The sequence below is a fragment of the Camelus bactrianus genome, chromosome 30 (assembly GCF_048773025.1).
Source record: "Camelus bactrianus isolate YW-2024 breed Bactrian camel chromosome 30, ASM4877302v1, whole genome shotgun sequence".
Taxonomy (NCBI): domain Eukaryota; kingdom Metazoa; phylum Chordata; class Mammalia; order Artiodactyla; family Camelidae; genus Camelus; species Camelus bactrianus.
The window spans coordinates 17,381,946-17,399,324 of NC_133568.1; the positions used below are offsets into that span (position 1 = coordinate 17,381,946).

At 47.8% G+C, this 17,379-nt stretch overlaps 1 long non-coding RNA gene across 1 annotated transcript; it reads left to right on the plus strand.

Annotated features, from left to right (window-relative positions):
• The first annotated feature begins 1,458 nt into the window (after window positions 1-1,458).
• On the plus strand, window positions 1,459-11,922 carry LOC141575670 (uncharacterized). The gene is made up of 2 exons (XR_012503362.1): window positions 1,459-1,593; window positions 2,152-11,922. It is a non-coding gene; the product is annotated as an uncharacterized LOC141575670 (long non-coding RNA).
• Window positions 11,923-17,379: the final 5,457 nt, after the last annotated feature.

A 17,379-nucleotide genomic window follows, 5' to 3' on the forward strand; every position in this document is an offset into this window, starting at 1 on the left:
ACGGAAATCATCTGAAAGTTGAACATTTATCTCCATCATGGTTTTTCAAAGAAAGGAAAGCCATCTCGGCAAAGAAGCATCAACTTTCAGAAACCAGGGAAAGCGGATGAGAGGGACCCGGTGTTCACCCGGTGAGGCCTGGGAGTGGGAGGGGCTTGCCCTGCTGTGCGAAAAAATATCTACACAGGGGGCTCCGGATTCTGTTTTACTCTAAAGGTGAAAAACCAACAGTAATTCTGAAAAGAAATATGGTTGCTGCCACCAGGAGGAGCAGCTTTAAGAGTACAGAACAAGCTACCCCCGGCGGTGCCAGCGAGGCGTCACGTTGACACAGTCATTGACTTGCCCGGGCGGCCCGGAGCCTGGGGCCCACGCCAGCGTTCTTCGCATTTCGGGATGAACTTTGGGGCTTTTACCACACAAATACGCCTGCCTTCAGAAGGCCGAGGCCGATCCCCCAGCCCCTTCAGGAACACCCTGGTCTTTTCTGGGGGTGAATTCACAGTGTGACCTCAGGTGGTTGGAGGGAAGGGAGGAGAAGCTGGACCCGAAAGAAGCAACCCTTGGGGCTCGTTTCTTGAGATCAGTTCTTAGGAAAGAGGAAGAAAAACCACAGCATATTGTGCTTTCCCTTCGACTTTCACCTGAAAAGTCATATGCGAACTAACAGTCAGTCAGGTGAGGGCAAAATGACAGTACACCCACCAGCAGAGGCTGCCTCGTCTCCTCAGAGGATCATGAGCTTTGCCCAGGATAACCAGACCTCACTTCAGATGGCATCTATTACTAGAGAAGCTAAAAAACAGCTTCCACTCAAAGCGTAAGAAAGCGAAAGGATAGAGGAGGAAAAGAAACGATCAGAAACGTTAAAAATAACAGCAGCTGACAGACTCCGGTTAGGGCCAGGGGCAGCCTCCAATGGTTGATGTCATTGCTTTTGTGTGTGTCTTTTTTCTCTTTAAACCAGAATATAAATTCGGTTCATCTTGCTCACCAGAGCTGAGCAGATAAGGAGGAGCTTAATAAGTAATTGTTGGTGTGAACAAATAAGCAGATCGTAACTACGTCAGAAACGATGAGTTCAAGAGTGAAACTGGCTTCCAGATATTGATCAAGGCCTCTGAGTAGGATGGACCAAAGATATATGTAATAGGTTCTTATGACCAGGTGACTTTTCTGGGACTAGAAATCTGAGGAGGTGGCAATGGAATAACCTGCAGTCTTCCTGAAAGGAAAGAGTTAAACGCCGTTAAACCTGGGTCTCTGAGGGGAATGCTGTGTCCGTTGTGGGGACACAGGCCTTCCGGTCTTGCTTAGTGTGCTTGGCCAAAGGTGGTGATGACTAAGGGTTCGGGTCGTGCCCTCCCTCCCACCAAATCGATACTTTAATGTGACTTATCAGAAAGAGAAAGAACTGTTTACTTTAAAACCCTGGATCCCATAAAGGGAGAGGGGAAAGGCCTAAAACCCACAGAAGCGCAGGGCTGGCGCCCACGGCCACCCCCACACCACCAGCAGAAGTAGAGTGGAAGGCACCATCCCACTGGCAGAGCAGGGGCCCTGGGCTGAGAGAAGTCACCAGCAGACTGGAAGGTAAGTGCCCCCCACCCCATTCTAGCACCTTCCAACTCCCAGGGGTCAATCAGGCTGTTCTGTTGGGGGGAGCCACTGACTTTGAGAAGTGGGGGTGAGCTGCAATCCAGGCGTATAAAAAGACCCCACACAGCACCTGAGCAAATGTGAAGTGTTACTTATACACACATTTGGCTTTCCCATGACTCTTCTGTTTCTCAGAAAGCCTGAGAAATGTGGAGACTTTCCTAAAGGTTCTTCTCTCCCCAGTGGAGGGAAAGGCTAAGGCTTGGAGGAGTTAGGGCCCAGCGGTGGCATGGACTTTTATTTCTGGCCTTGGAGTGACAGCGTTTAACGCCATTTCTTGTTTTACAATGGTCCGATATAACAATAACACCGAGGCCTTCTAACAAGACTCCACCAGTAGGGCAACTGGCATTAGGTTTATCCCACCAGGAATCCTTCCCTTCCCCACATTTCAGGGCAGGCACACCCACAAGGCTCAGTCTATCCTATTCTACTTCGAAAATGCCACCGTCAGATTGTTCCTCTGTCCAACTTTTATTGTTCCCTTGACAGCACTGAAAATAGCAGGACACCTGCACAGAAATGAACCTGGTTCCTAGGAATCCCCAAGCCTCAGGAATTCTCTTGGAAAAGAGTCTGCTGAGACCCCATCTTGGCTGAGAATTTGCCCAATGAGCCCCTGTTCCCCTCTGGCTGGTGTCATTGTGTATAATAGATGCATAAGTAAGTTTTCCAGATGTCCCCTTCTAGGTGGATTTCAATGAGAAAAGAAATGCTTCCTTGCTCCCTATTGAGAACATTCTATTTTAAAATTTCCATGTGCTTTCAAAATGACAAGACTCAAGCATATGCTACTGACTTCCTTTGTCTTCTAGACTGTAATAGCCTACAAGAATCAAATTGATGCTTTAACACATCTATTTGAAATGACAGGAAATGTGGATTTGGAATTAAGAAAAAGCACCTCCATTTCTCATTTGCTTTTTAAGAATCTTTGAAGTGCTGAAGGGTTAGGTTTGCAGCAAAGCGACGCCTCATGATCCCTAAAGCACTCTCTTCTCAGTCCTCTGCAGTTGGCCCTAGAATGTTCTCAGACCCTGGGAAACAAAAGTGAAAGCAAAGACAAGCTACTGGAACCCAGACCGGACCTGGGAAAGCATAGGGCGTTTTGTGAAATTCTTGGTACTTGTGAATGTAAGACCTCTCCCAAGGAGCTGTGATGCACACGGATACTTACAAGTTGGTGAATTCGCTGGAGGGTTAGGCTTTGTAAAGGCTTCCTCCTTAATGAACTCCCCCTTCCTGCCTACCCCGCATTTATGAACAGAAATCCTTGACTTTTTTAAAAAAAAAAAGGGGGCAAATCCAGCCTCCCCTGTTTTTCATACCCACGTGCTCAGTGGGAAAACTGCGTTCAGAGTGGACCACAGCAGCTAGAAGTGTTTAGAGATTCTGTCCCAGTTGGGAAGGGGAGAGGAGGGAGCCTGGGATACTGCACAGAAATTTCATTTTAAATCAACAGGCATTTAGGAATCTCAGGAAGTAAGGCACTGAAATGGTGGGAGACTTCTTTGCATGAGATCAGAGGAGAGAAATTAAACAGGAGTCCTCCAAGACCTTTTCTAGCTGTACAGAACTCCTGGCGTTTGGACCCCTCACCCTAGATTAATAGCTAACCTCTTTGCCTTAAGCATGATTTTTAAAATTTTTGTTTTTAATTGAAGTAGAGTTGATCAACATGAATTTTCTTCCCCCCACAGGACATAACAGGTATAATTATTTCCCAGCCAGCTTATAAACTTTTGTTTCTTATTAACTGGTGCCATTTAAGTTCAGTTGTTAAACTTGAAAATATTAAAGGTTTTTTAAACTTCTGGAAAGAGAAGTGATTATGTAAATTGAAAAAAATATATCCAAGATGGTCCCGGCAATGACCACTTCTAATTTTTTCTTGTTGTTAGTGACATATTATTGGATGGCATTTGAAAAAAAAAAATGAAAACATTCTGCCTGCCTGTTTTAACTGCTTTGCAGGTTGACAGAGTTTTAATCACACCTGCAGAAATAATCAAAGAAGTAATAAAAGATGATGGCTGCTATATTTTTTAATTGTTCACGAGGCCAAGAACATAATAGGCACTCAAATGTGTTTCTTGATTGATGCAATAATACCATAAAATAATTGTACTGCATAATAAAGTATTTTGCTAATAATCAGCTAGGGAAGTGGCCTGCAGCCCATCTCTCAGCACAGCGCAGACTTGTCAAGCTTGCTGACAAGCAGAGTAGGATTAGAGTGAATTCTAACCTCCCAATTGCAGAAGTGTGTTTTGCAAGAAGGCATTTTTATTAGGAAATCCACACCCAAAAAAGGCTGCTTAAAAATGTTTACATTCTAATTACTTTTCTCATTACAAAAATACTACATTAGTTGTAGAAATTAATAAATGCAGAGAATCAAAATGAGAAGAAAAGCAAAACCGTAATTCCTCTACTCAGTGGTTAAGCGTTGCTGTTTTGCCCCAGGCATATATGCCATTTTTCACAGAAGGGGCTCGTATAGTGTGTCTTGTTTTGTAAACTCCTTCTTCACGTGGTAACATCTGTTAAATCTCTTTCCGAGTCAGCCACCATTTTTCTACAACATCACCTTAAATGACTAGGATGTGTATCACACTTGTCCAATCATTGGACATTTAAGTTGTTTGCAGTTTTCACTATTACCAACAATGCCTCTGTGGACAACCTTACAGATAAACCTTTCTACAGATGGGTTCAAAAGAAAATCTTTTCTCCAAATTCAAGGACTTCTTTTCCTTGCCATGAATTTCTGGGACCAAACAAATAGAGGTTTATTTGGGGGAGGAGTTTGGTAAGATTTACCATTAACACACTCACATCTTCCTTTCTTTTTCTGCTTTTGCCTGTTTACTCTTCCTTCCCTCCTCTGTCTTTTGCAGATTATTGAAAGCCTGAAGTTTGCAGGGCCCACCTGGAGAACGGAGGGGGCTCAGATACTGTAGGAGGTTCTGAGGAGTGAATTGGGCTCAAGGGCTTGCCCGATAGCGAGCTCTCCTCTCCAAGCCTGTCCTGCCAGGACCTTTGTCACTAGTGAATTGTTCATTTCCCATTGATTTCTTTCCAACTGAGCTAAGAGATTTCCAGAGCCTCTCAACATCCCTTGGGTGACCAGGAAGTAGGGCTTCCTGCTCTACATCCCTCAGGCAAAGACAAGCCGAGGAGCCTGGCTAAGTCGCTGGGAGGAGCTGTAGGGAAGGAGGACCCAGAGACAGCTCATCACACGAGTATGTTCCCCGCTGCTGCACCCAGAGTGCCCAGGGTTTGCTGGAGTGAGGGGGGCCAGCTGGGGCTCTGGAGTTGGTGTGCGACAGTGTGAGTCATGGCAAAAGCCCAGGGAAGAGTTCCCCCTGAAGACAGCACGTCTAACGGGGCCAAGAGGCACTTTTCTGCAGCCTTGCACGCTGTCAATGCAAGCTGGGGTCACGGATGGGAACCAAAGGAGGTCAGTCACTTTGTAGGAAGGCCAGCAAATCAGCACAGTGAAAAAAAAGAAAAGAAAAGAAAAGAAAAGAAAAGCTGATGTTATACACCTAAAATGAATTTATATATCTTGATAAAAATGGAAAGGAAAAAAAAGCAGCGATCAACACTCCAACCCCATGGGAGCTGAGTGGCTTTCGTGGTAAGCTAACAGCAGCACTGTCCAGGATGAAGAGGGTCGCTTCATGGCCTGCATGTGAATAAGGAGCATTTTCAATGAAAAAAAAAAAAACAAACCTGCAGAAGGGTTCATTTTCAAGTTGTTAAGAATGCGCCAATCTTATGGCCAAAGCAAGGCTCTGGTCAAATGTTAACTTTGTTATCCTGGGGAAAGAGTAAACTGGCCTCCATCCCTCTCCATTTCTAGCATTTAAGGGGAAAGAAAGGATTAGATAAAATGCTTTATTTCCTCTCATGCTCCGTTGTGGGCAGGAGTTCATGTATCAGTCAGAAACCATCGTTAACAGGCAATCAAGTAAACCAGAAGGAATTTATTCATAGGAGGCTCCCTTTGGCTAGGAAAGGAGTATTATTAACAACAACCAAAAAAAGATGGAATAGTTCCTCTCTCTTTCCATTTTCCTCTTCTCCTTCCTTCCAATCCTCTCCCACCCACTACTATGGTAGAAAACCTCCGTGGTGAATAAGATTTAACATGTGAGCACCGTTGGATGCCTCTGTATCCAATAGCTGTTGCTGAGAGCAGATCACAGCACATCTAAATGCTAAGTCCCCATGCAAAGTAATTTTTCTTAGACTGCAGAATTGACCATATTTCTGATGATGGATTGGGCTATAGGATGAGGAGCGTTGCGGGGGATCCATTAGTCCAGTCATGCCATTACGGCTGATGATGTGGTCTTCCACTCAGTATTTGTTTCCTAAAACTAGTTCCCTCTAGGGATTCTTTCTCTCTTAGCCCTTTTGGAAAATTGATGCAATCAGGTTTCCCTTCCATTTCCAAAGGAAGTCTTCCTTCCTCTTGCGGGGAGGCCTTTGTGGGTGGTGGCAGAACACAAGGCAACGGGTCCCTTTATTAGCTCGGTCGTTCCAGAACACAGAAACCTGACATCTTTATTTCTTTCTGTTTCTTAAGATGCGCCCGACTCGTTACCCCTCTTTTCTTTGCTCAGGTCTCTGTATGGAGCTGACGAGGTTCTCTGATGATGGTCAGTGGCTCTGATGCAACGTGCAGGTGAAATTAACACTGTCACGGCTACAGAGTTTCCTTAGCAGAGCTGTGGAGTGTGACAATGGTGTTTGTGGCCAAACTATCAAACGCCATTATCACACTAAATAGCTACTGTTAGGCAATCCTTCTGCTCACTGCATGCCTTGGCATCTGTTTGGTATGGGCAAGGGGGTTCCTCTTACAGCAGGGCTCCCAGTCACGTGTAATCACCGAGGACATTCTGGTCCTTTTGTGCTTGTAACCAGTCTGTCATCTGAACTTTGCCTCTCACATGCTGATGTTAAATGATCTAGCTGATGATGGATTTTCTTATTTTCCTGAGTCAATAAAAAGATTGCAGCGCCCCCTAGAGCACCCGGCACAAGGCTGGGCACGTGGTACTTGTTCAACCCACGCTTATTGAGTTGAAATGAATAGTTAGGAAAGTGCTAGATGTGGAAAACTAAAACCGGCTTAAATCTAGGTTTTTGTAAACCATATGCTTATAGGTCAAAATCAGTAAGGTATGTGGGTCTTCCCCTTTTCATCATAAAAAGACAAATCTCTAATAAACTTGTACGTGGCCTAACTGACCTTTCAGAAATTCTAGAACATGTTTGATTTCTACTGATTTTAATCAATTACCAGGCTGATGGCTGAATTTTTATGTTAGGTGCTTATGTTTCAACGAACTTCCATCAGGAAATGACACCTGAACTACGTGCGAGCTGCCTTAGCAAATCTGAACATTTAAAATCTGTGCAGCTTCTGGGACACTAGGACCAGCTGGGTGGTTTGGCTTGAGACACATCCTTCTCTGAGAGGTTTTTCAAGTAAGAGACAGGTTCTGTTTATGCAGGGCTAAAACTTCTCTCCTGTGACTTGGCTAAATGAACTAGCATATGTTTAATCAGACTGATAGGGTTGGAGCAGCCACCAGAGACCAACTCACTCAACCACTCATTTATCAAATAAATACGTACTGAGTGGCTGCCCTGTGCCAAGCACTACCCTAGGCACTGGGGACACCTTTGCATTAAATGTGTCTGACATTTCCAGAAATGGGCGTCCACAGGTTCGCATTCTGTCTGGGTCCATTTAAATTGTTCCAGTTACATTTATTGGGGAACCAAATGAGCAAAACTTTGCAAAAGAATTCCAAGCCCCTTGCTGGAAAGTGCCACGTGCATGCAGACCACACCTCTATGACACACGGCAAAAGTCCTGAAAGGTTCTGTCCAGAGAAGAGGAGACCCACCACTGCCTGCCCTGCATCCTCTTCCACTCCCATCTCCTCCCTTCTGACATCACCCACTCTCAAGAGGAGAACCAGACCCCCTGAAATAATCAAGACACCGATATTCCTTTTTTGTGTTGTTCTAGAGAGCGTGTGTGAACTGAAGGAGAGTGGGTGGGGGTGCTCTGCTGTTATACAAATTACCCCCCACCAGGCACAATATTTCATTTGATCTGGACACCACAGGGCAAAGAGGCCAGAACTGGGGCTCCTCCCACAGGCAGCAAGCTGACACCAAGAGTGGTTCTGAATCATCTGGTCATGCATCCACAGCTGAATATGGGTCTCCTAACTCTGAGATTCTAGCCTTTCCCTGTACCCTTCCTTGGCAGGTTATTCCACAAAGCCTCATGCTTCACGACTGAGGCTGTTAGAAGTTGGGTTAATCATACCACGATTGGGTCAACATCCTCAGCACACCATAACTTTGCCAAGGGATTCGGAGGGCAAGCCCGGAGAGTGGGAGAGAGATGGGTCATAGGATAATCCTTCCCTGTGAGTGTTCACAGTGCAGAGAAGACCAAATACTGCAAAACGCTGTCATCGTGAAGTGAACGGGAAGGGGAGGAACATCTCAGCAGTAGTCTGGGGATTTGAAAGGGGGTGGCCGAGCTATCCAGACGCGGACCAGCCAACTTAGTGCCCAGGCCCAGGTTGACCCAGAGCCTTCAGGCTCCAAACCATCCCCAGGCTCAGGGAGAATTCGAGGATGTTCTCACCCATTCCTCCTCCTCATTCCCACTTGCCCTGAGATTTTGCTCAGATGGAATTAAACAGAGCCTAAAAAAAGGGCATTCTGCATCTTTTCTACTAGGCTGGCTCACAGAAGAGCTTATTATGAGCCCTGCCTGGGTCCATTGTGCATTCAAGCTTGAGGACCCGTTCCTTCTGCTGATCTCAAAAGTGCACACATGGCAAAGCCACAGCTAATCCAGTCCTGCCACTCTGGTCTCTAATCACGGCATCCTTCGCCAGCCCATCTTTCATCTCTCCAACTCCCTCTGGGATGATTACTGCTGGTTGTCTGCAATAAGCATTCCTGGGGACACTTACTGACTCTGAAAGTAGTTTGCAAGATGAAAGGGTCCACTGGAAGGACTGTTAAAATCACACTCAAGCTGGGAGGCAGCAGAGAACCCAGGTGGCCACATTAAGTTGTTTTCTTCCCTGAGAGACAGGCTTTACTCTGCTCTGTGACCTGTGCCAGTGAGGACCTACGAACCCTTTCATCTTAGAACAATGTGTACTTTGAATGTGACAGTTGCCACTCAGGGCCTGTCCAGGGCTCCATCCAGCCGCAGAAGAGGTGCTGTGACCTGGCAGAGCAGTTACCACATGTCAATGACTATTCTACACAGCTTTTCTGAATGCCTCTAAATGTGTATTTTCTGCTTGGCAGACTTCCTTCAATCAGAAAGCAATTGATTATTAGAACTGAAAAACCAGTTTCCTCTTTGGTTCGATGAGGAAATTGATGCCCAGAAAGGTTAAGGAACATGCCCAAGGCCGTCCAGTTAGCCTGTGGCCGAGGTGGACCGAGGGCTCGCCACTTCATCCCAGGGGTGTCCTGTGAGTCTCACCCGCCAGGAGTAGACACAAAAAGAAGTTAACAACACTTGCTGAGAGAGTGACTAGGTGCCCTATAAAGTCCCCTTCCCTTTTATTTGTCTGAGAGCGCTCTCCTTCAGGTTTCGCAGGGACACGCCCTAGTTGAGTAATCTAGACTTTGGTGGGTGGGTCCGTGTGTGTGGTCCCCCTTCCCTGCATCGTCCACGTTTGCTGGACAGACCCGGGACGTGTGGTAACGGTGCCTGGTACTGTGCTGGGCTCTGGGGACCCAAAGGAGGAGGCCAGGTCCCTTCCCCAAGCTGCTCTCAATCCAGGAGCTGGATGATCCCCTGAACGAAGACATTTAGGCCCCAGGGTACCAGATGGCACCACAGAGCCATACACAGGGCAGGCGCCCAAAGACTTTAATCACGCCCTTCATTTCTGGTCAGAAGAAACACTGAATCTTTGACATTATCAACTTTTTCGTTACTGTTGGGAAAATAATCACTTTTGTTTATTCTGATGATTCAGTTGCTACCAGCTTATGGATAAAGGGTGTTTCGTTGAGTGGGGCGGGAGTGCTGCGGTGCGAAGACCCGGCCGCTTTTGCTCAGCCGCTTGCCACCATGAGATCTGTCGAGGGGCCTGGGAGGAGTCAGGGGATGGGTTAGAACACATTTCAGTTTTGTGTGTGAAGAGGTTTTGCTTCTCACGAGGGCTGGGTAGGATGTGGGCTGGTTCCTGTATGATGCAGGCTGGGTTCACGTCACAGCACCCCAGCATTAGGCTCTTTCCTCCACTGCTGCCTCTTTCCTGATCGTAGAAAGTCTGCCCGGTGAGCGCCTCGCTGCCCCTGCGTCTCCCCTCCCCTGGGACAGGCTCAGGGAAGCTGTTGGATGCACGCATGGCAGGTGGGTGCGCACCATGGCAGGAGCCCCCAGGGCCTGTGAGGAGGTAGGATGGGGGCACCTTCATTCTTCTCTTTGATATTTAAACTAATTAATTTAAATACATTTCTATTTAATATCCAAGCTTGCTGAAGGAAAAGGAAGGGTTTCAAACCACAGACAAGTTCACAAAAATGTAGATGGTGACTGAAGGTTCATTCCAGAGGGTCTGTTCTAATTTAGAAAGGAGGTCACCATATGTGTTCTGAAAAAGATTTATGTGATGCAAATTGATCACGGACTTAGAATATTTAAACTCTGGGCCTGGGTTGCAAAGATGAGTCAGACTCATTCACTCAGCCAACATTCAAACATGCGTCCCTACTGTGTGTCAGGCATTAGGCTAGTCACTGAGAATGCAGAAAGTAGACACTCTCCCCAGGGAGTCCAGGGAGGACGCAGGCGGATGAGTAAGAGCAGAGCTGAGCTGTAGATTCTTTGAAGTAGATGCGGGATACCGTGGGGGCGGAAAGGAAGAAACGCCATCTGGGGTGAGAGAGAGAAAGGAATGTGTGAGACTAGGAGGTAGGCAGACATCCTGACCTCGGCAAGTGACGTGTAGAAGGTTTCACCTTGACGGAGGTGGAGGTTCCTTCAAGTTTCCAGAGCATTCCCCAGCCATTCCCTCCAGAGAGCAGTGGAGCTATGAGCCTGGGATTTATCTCGTGGGCGCTCCCCTCTCAAAAATACAGCCAAACATCCACACACAAAAAAAGATCACGTTTTAAATAAAAGAAGCACGTTGTGCTACTGGGCAGGTGGCCGGGGCAGGGGCAGGTGTGCATGTGGGCTTGTGTATGTGTGTTTGTAGTGCACATGTGAAGAATTTTAATTTCTCCAAGGAGCCAGGTAAAATGCCTTTCACATATTGTTCAGCTGGGACTCCCACCCCCTCCCCCGCCCCCGACCCTGTCCCGTTCTGAAACCGGAAAAGCCAGTGCTTTGATCTCCAGCTTGGGCTGCAGGGAGCATCCTCCCCATTCCTAGCCCACTGAGCCTGGGGCCACTCTCTTCTTGGGATACTGCCCCCTACAGGTAGGTTGTGCCCCTGCACATCGTAACCTCGGTGGTTCAAAAGGATTTCGGGTTTGTTATCTGAGTGTTCCAAATTGATTCATTAAGCACTTCCCCTGGCAGCAGAATCTAGCCTTAATTTTGATAAAGTAAGTTTTCAAAGGCTTGATGGGGGGGGAGGGAGAGGAGTGGAAGAGATCATTCTATTGGGTGTCTGTTGACCCATTAAATACAGCTGAGAAGAACTAATCTGGTTCTACCCAGAGAACAAGTGTCTTTCTTTTCACTTTTCTGGCACATTTAGCCCAGTCAAGGGCTAATTAAAGTCCTTATTTCTGAAGGCTGCCTGTCCTCGGTGCAGTACAGCCTGTCCTGTTTCCCATTTAGTTTCCAATTGCAGCTGGATACAAAGAAGTGAGATTCTCGCCCACCGTTGGGATGTGCAGCTACTGAATTTAACATTCCTCTCCCGTGAGCCCTAACCACCTGTGCCTGAGATTTTTCTGGTCTCTCCTATGTCTCTGCACAAGCTCAGGCTGTCTCGGATCCAACTCTTTGCAATTACAGTGAGTGGCCAGGCTGCATGAAACACAGAAAGGGCCCTATATTTGTCCCAAAGAAAGTGGCTACAAATCATGATCCCCTACAGCCTGTGGGTCGAATCTAGGCTGCCACCTGTTTTGGGGTGAACTCAGCATGGTTTTTGCATGTTTAAATTATTGGGGGAAAAAAATCAAAAGAAATTTATTTCATGACATGTGAAATATATATGTTCAAATTTCTGTGTCCACAAAGTTTTATTGGAATTCACCAACCATCCCCATTTGCTCAGTTGAGCACTGAAAGTCTTGGATCCTGGAAAACCCCTCTGTGTCCCAGGCACGTTGGGATGGCTGATCACCTGGAACAGAACAGGTTCATTCACTTCCATATTGTTGATGGCTCTTTTCAAGCTCCAAAGGCAGAGTGGAGAAGTTATGACAGAGGTCATAACTCCTCTGGGCCTGCAAAGCCTAAAATATTTACTATCTGGCCATTTATTGGAAAAGTTTGCTGACCCTACAATCAAGACCAAGGAAGTGTAGATAAGCAAGAGAACGACTGTTACTATCATGAGAGTGTTGACAACGCCTATTCACTTTCTCTGCTGGAAGCCAAATCATTTTTAAAACCTGAAGTAGATCACTGTTCAAGATCCTGTTCAAGGTCCTTCAATGGCTTCCCATCTTACAGGGGACAAAACCCAAGGATCCCCTACATCCCTCTCAGACAGACCTCGTCTCCTCCTGCTCCTCCCCCTGCTCACTCCACACCATGCCCACCAGCTTGCTGATCTTCAAACATGCCAAGTAGGCTCCTGCCTCAGGACCTTTGCACTTGTCCTTCCCTCTATCCAGACCCTTTCTCCCAGATATATGCATACCTTGCCCCTTCACCTCATTCTTACATGTATTCAAAGTTGTCTTTTCAATGAAGCCTTCCCCCCCGTCCACTGTAGCATTCTTCACCTCCTGACCATTTATTTTCTTATCTTGCACGTCCACACTAGAAGGTCAGGCACGTGAGGACGGAGACCTTGCTTTATCCCTGGCTCACAAAACAGTGCCAATCACATGGTGGGTTTGTGGTAACTGTTAGATGCATAAAGGGTTGGTAAAGCCAAGAATTGTATGTATGTCTCCAGGGACATGTCCCTACTCACTGGACCATATAATTGCTAATCAGTATTTCATTTTGGCCAATATCTGTCCTGTTACAATTATGTGGCTGCCCGTTTCTGTCATCCATTGGCCTCTTTTCCTGCCAAACACCTTGTCTTTAATCATCTGAACATCTGCTCTGTGGACAGCTCACGCCAGATGCCAGCCTGAGATGCTGCCATTTCTCTTGTCCTAAGGATGGATGCAGTAAATCCTGAGTCTGGGGTGGAATCAGGGTGATCCATCAACCTCCTGAAACTGACAATGACATTTTACATACAAATGCACTTTTGTAGGGTGAGGGTCCAGAGCTGTCATCCAACTGTCAGAAGCCTGAGGAGCTCTGATTTTAAGTGACAACAGTCCATTTGCCTAAACATATACCAAGCTCTCTAGTCTGCGGGATGCCTTCCACTCTCTAATATCTTGTGATTGATGCTTCAGTTCCTAGTACTCAGCTGGTTGCACTGGGATGTTCTCTTTGCATCTCTGGAAGGCTCCTGCCTTCTGCCACATTCTAAAACCTTGTAAACAAACCAGCAGGCTCCTCTGAGGCTTGTGGGCCCCCCAGTGGCTACTCCACAAAGGCTACTTTCTTCCAGGCAGTGAGACCTGCTCAGCTGAGCCCCACACATCTCCTTGTGGATCAGAGAAACTCTTCTGGGAAGAGCTGCTGGCCAGGTTCCAGGGGAATGGCTTCAGTGCGCTGCTCTGTGAGCCGGAGGCCTGGCGGACACCTCCCAGTATCTGGGCTGCGGGGTTCGTCTCCTGCCCAGGTCCCCTGCGCCCTTCCCAGAGTAACCGCCCAGCTGTGAGGGCTTCCTGATGGGGGGTGCTCCGAGGGCCCCCAGGCACAGTCCTTTCTAAGAGGAACTTGCAGAGGGACCCTTGGTCTCTGCCATTACTTCACTTTGAGAGGATTTTCCTTTCCAGGAGGAGAATCCTTCCAAGAAGCTCTTCTGCAGACAGCTGCTGGCCCCCTCTTTCTGAGGCAGAGAGGCAGGTGCCAGCTCCGCTCAGCTCCCCGTGCACCTCAGGCCTCAGCTCAGACTGACTATCATCACCACCACCACCACCGTCTTGAGGATTATCAGACTTTGGGGCCCTGGAGAAACCTTAGTCTGTAACACAAAGGTCCATGGGGTGGGTCTAACAGTAACTCCCCCCCCTCCCCAAGCAGTGCTGGGCAAAGGGCAGAGTGTCCTCTCCACTCTCAGTGAGGCCTTGGAAGGGAAGGCTGCCCTCAGGGTCTTGCAGCCTCAGTGCTACTGACATTCTGGGCCAGAGGATTCTTTGTGGCTGCAGCCCTCCTGAGTACGTAGGGTGTTCAGCAGCATCCTGGCCTCTACCCACTGGATGTCAGCAGCTTCCTCCTGGTTGTGACAACCAAAACCATCTCCAGGTGTTGCCAAATATCCCCTGGGGGGCAAAACTGCACCCCAGTTGAGCACTCTTCTAAGGAATGACTTCTTGACTGGGAACTTCAGAACAAGAGGTAGAAATGACAGGAGGCTTGGGGTCCTGGCCAGACAAGTCTTGCTAAGCCAAATAACACCAAACATCCCACAGAGCAAAGTGTGTTTGGAGGGTGAGGAAAGAGTTAGGCATAAAGTTGGAGAATGTGAGGAGGGACAGGACCTAAGCTTGTGGAGGGAGGGCTCTCTGGGGGTCAAGAGAGGGCAGGGGTGAGCGTGGGAGGGAAGTCTTCCGGTCACAAGAGACATATGGGCTTCTGCCTGCATTGGCTTCAACTGGGACCAGCCCCAGCTCATCCTCTCCTTGAGCAGAGAACCAACCTGCCTGAAGCCACCTCCTTCCTTCCTGCAGGAAGATACTCACTGAGGACCCGCCATGTACTGGGTCCCAAGCAGAAAGAGAGCGTATTTCTGTCTTAGGAGTATAGAGATTCAGTGAAGCAACTGCACCCAAGTGGACTCTACCAGGGGCTCTGAGGGCACAGATCTGGGGGCTTGATGGAAGACTTCCTGGAGGAGGTGACCTCTGAGTGGAAACTTGAAAGACAAGTAGAGGTTCTTTAGACAGAGGAGGGAAGAGTTCTAGCACAAGCTTCCAGGGTGCTACTGCCTAAAAGTCCTTAAGAGGGAATTCTTTTGTTCTGATTTTTCAGTAGACCATGAAGAGGAGAGCAAACCAACGCACCTGGGGCCCAAAGGGGTGGTAGAGAAAAGGACACAAAAGGAAGGGGCTGGGGACATGAGACACACCCCATTTATGGCTGTGGTCCCTCACTGCAGCATCAACAGCCCTGGGAACTTGTTAGAAATCCAGAACCTGTGGCCCAGCCCAGACCCGTTAGAGCAGAAACTCTAGGGGTAGAGCCAGCACCCTGTGTTTAACCACCACTTCCAGATGCTGCTGATGGACCACCACGCCGCAGACCTGGTCCACCGGGCTGCGCGTTAGTGTTTAATGAGACAACAGCTGAGATAATCAACCAATTACTCTCGCTGTGGAAACGAGCAGAGCAGAGTTTTCTCAGCCTTGGCTGCACATTAGAATCACCCTGAGAGCTTTAAAAGCCCCATTGCCTAAGGCTGTGGCCCAGACCAATTACTTAAAGATCTCTGAGGGGCACCCAGGCACATTTTCAAAGCACACTAGGTGACAAGAATGCACAGCCAAAATTGAGCCCCACGGCAGCAAAAGAAGGTTTTAGCGTGATGCTCTATTTTGAATGACTTTGAGAACTTTATTTTTAATCAGGAACAACAATAAATGTATCAAGTTGAAGCCGAGCTTTAGACAAAAATTAAGCTTTATTTTCCTCTCTCTTTTGATAAAAAAATGAGGAGGTAAAGAGCCTGGGGCTGGGGTAGCACCTTCAAGGTGTTTTTAGCCATTGAGGTCCTTCTGGACCTTCTGGTGATCGATCACTCTATTCTGCCCTCATGGTTTCAACATGATTACTAGAGCTCCAGCCATCAAGTTCATGTTCCAGGAAGGAAAAATTTAAAGGACAAAGAGCAAAAAGGGCAGTTGCTTTCTAACTCAATCCTCTTTAAAGAGCATTCCTGGAAGCCCCACCCGGAGACTTCTGCTTGGATATTAGTGGGCAGAACTGTGACCGAGGGTTGTCCCTCCATGGGAAGGGCATCTGGGAAATGCAATGTTTTAACTAAGCACTTTACCACTTGAACAAAGTTGGGTTCTGTTTCTAAAGAAGAAGGGGGACTGAATATTGGGCAGAAAGAATGGAAGGAGGAAGGTTTTCTTTTTTTCTCTCTTCCCTTATAGGGGCTGTTCTAGTGGTGGGGAGGCAGAGATATGATGTAGCCTTCAGGAAAAGTGGATTGTTTTTTCCTGTAAGAATGGGGGGGAAAGGGGGGAAATAAAGTACAACACAGTTTTTAATTCTTTTTCCCCCAAACAGGCTTTTCAGAATCCAAGGGTAAAGCAAGACATCGTTTTCTCTTCCCACCCAGGGAGGAGGGGGACCGGGAGCAGCGCGGGGCATGGGGGAAAGGAATAGGACGCCGGAGCCTGTCGGCCTGGGGTTGCTGGGTGAACTGGGCCTGGGGAGGGCGCCACCTGGAGGCTCAGCCAACAATATTGAGTTTGCTACAATTTTAGGCTTCCCATGAGCTGTTTACTAGTCACTGCAGAGTGACTGTTCCAGGACAGCTGCCTGCTCAGGCCCCTGGAGTGTCCAGACGCCTATCCCAACCTGAGACTGGCTGCGCCCATTCCCAAGTGCTGCAAATGCACCCACCCCTCCCTTTCAACGGCTCTGACAATAACTCCTTTCTCAGAGAGAGAGGGGAGGGCCCCCAGAGCAGCAGTGGGGGTATGGAAGGTGAAGTCTGGGCTCTGGAGAGTGGTGGAGCCCCCAGCATCCCGACCCCAACACAGGCTAAGTATGAGGAGTGTCCCGTAGTCAGGGCAGCACCCGGCTAGCTCTATATCAAATGAGAGAATTGATTAACTCACTACTTCGGGACAAAGCAGAGTAACCTTTGAATCGCCCACTCACATGCTATGCATTTAGGATTAGCGGTATACATATACACATATATTTATATACACTGTGGCAACTCTCTTGAGCTGTTATGCAATAAAGATAAAAGGATGAAAATAGAACAGACTGAACTTATTGGATCAAACGTGTCATAAGCACCCTGAGAAATTCCATGTTGACTCATGGAGAGACCCATCCAGCGGGTGTCTCAGTAAACATGCCCGAGGCACTGAGGCCTGAGACACGGGAGGCCAGCTTGAGGGTAGTGACAGCAAGACCCCAGCAAAGTGGGCAGGGGGTGGGGTGCTAAAGTAGGGCTTGATGGAAGGGAATTTTGCTTGATTGGGGGTTTCAGGACTCCGCGTGCTCTGTAAAGTGGCTGCCCAGGGGATTGGCACCCTGGAGGTGAAATGATGACGGTAGAGGGCCATTCCATTCAGCTCACTACATCCTCTGGGGTAAAAGCCCTTTTTTGGTCCTTATCTCAAGCTCATCCCTGGGAGGGAGGGCAGGGAAGATGATTCATGGGCGCAGGACCGCATCTAATTTAAATCTCCAGTCGC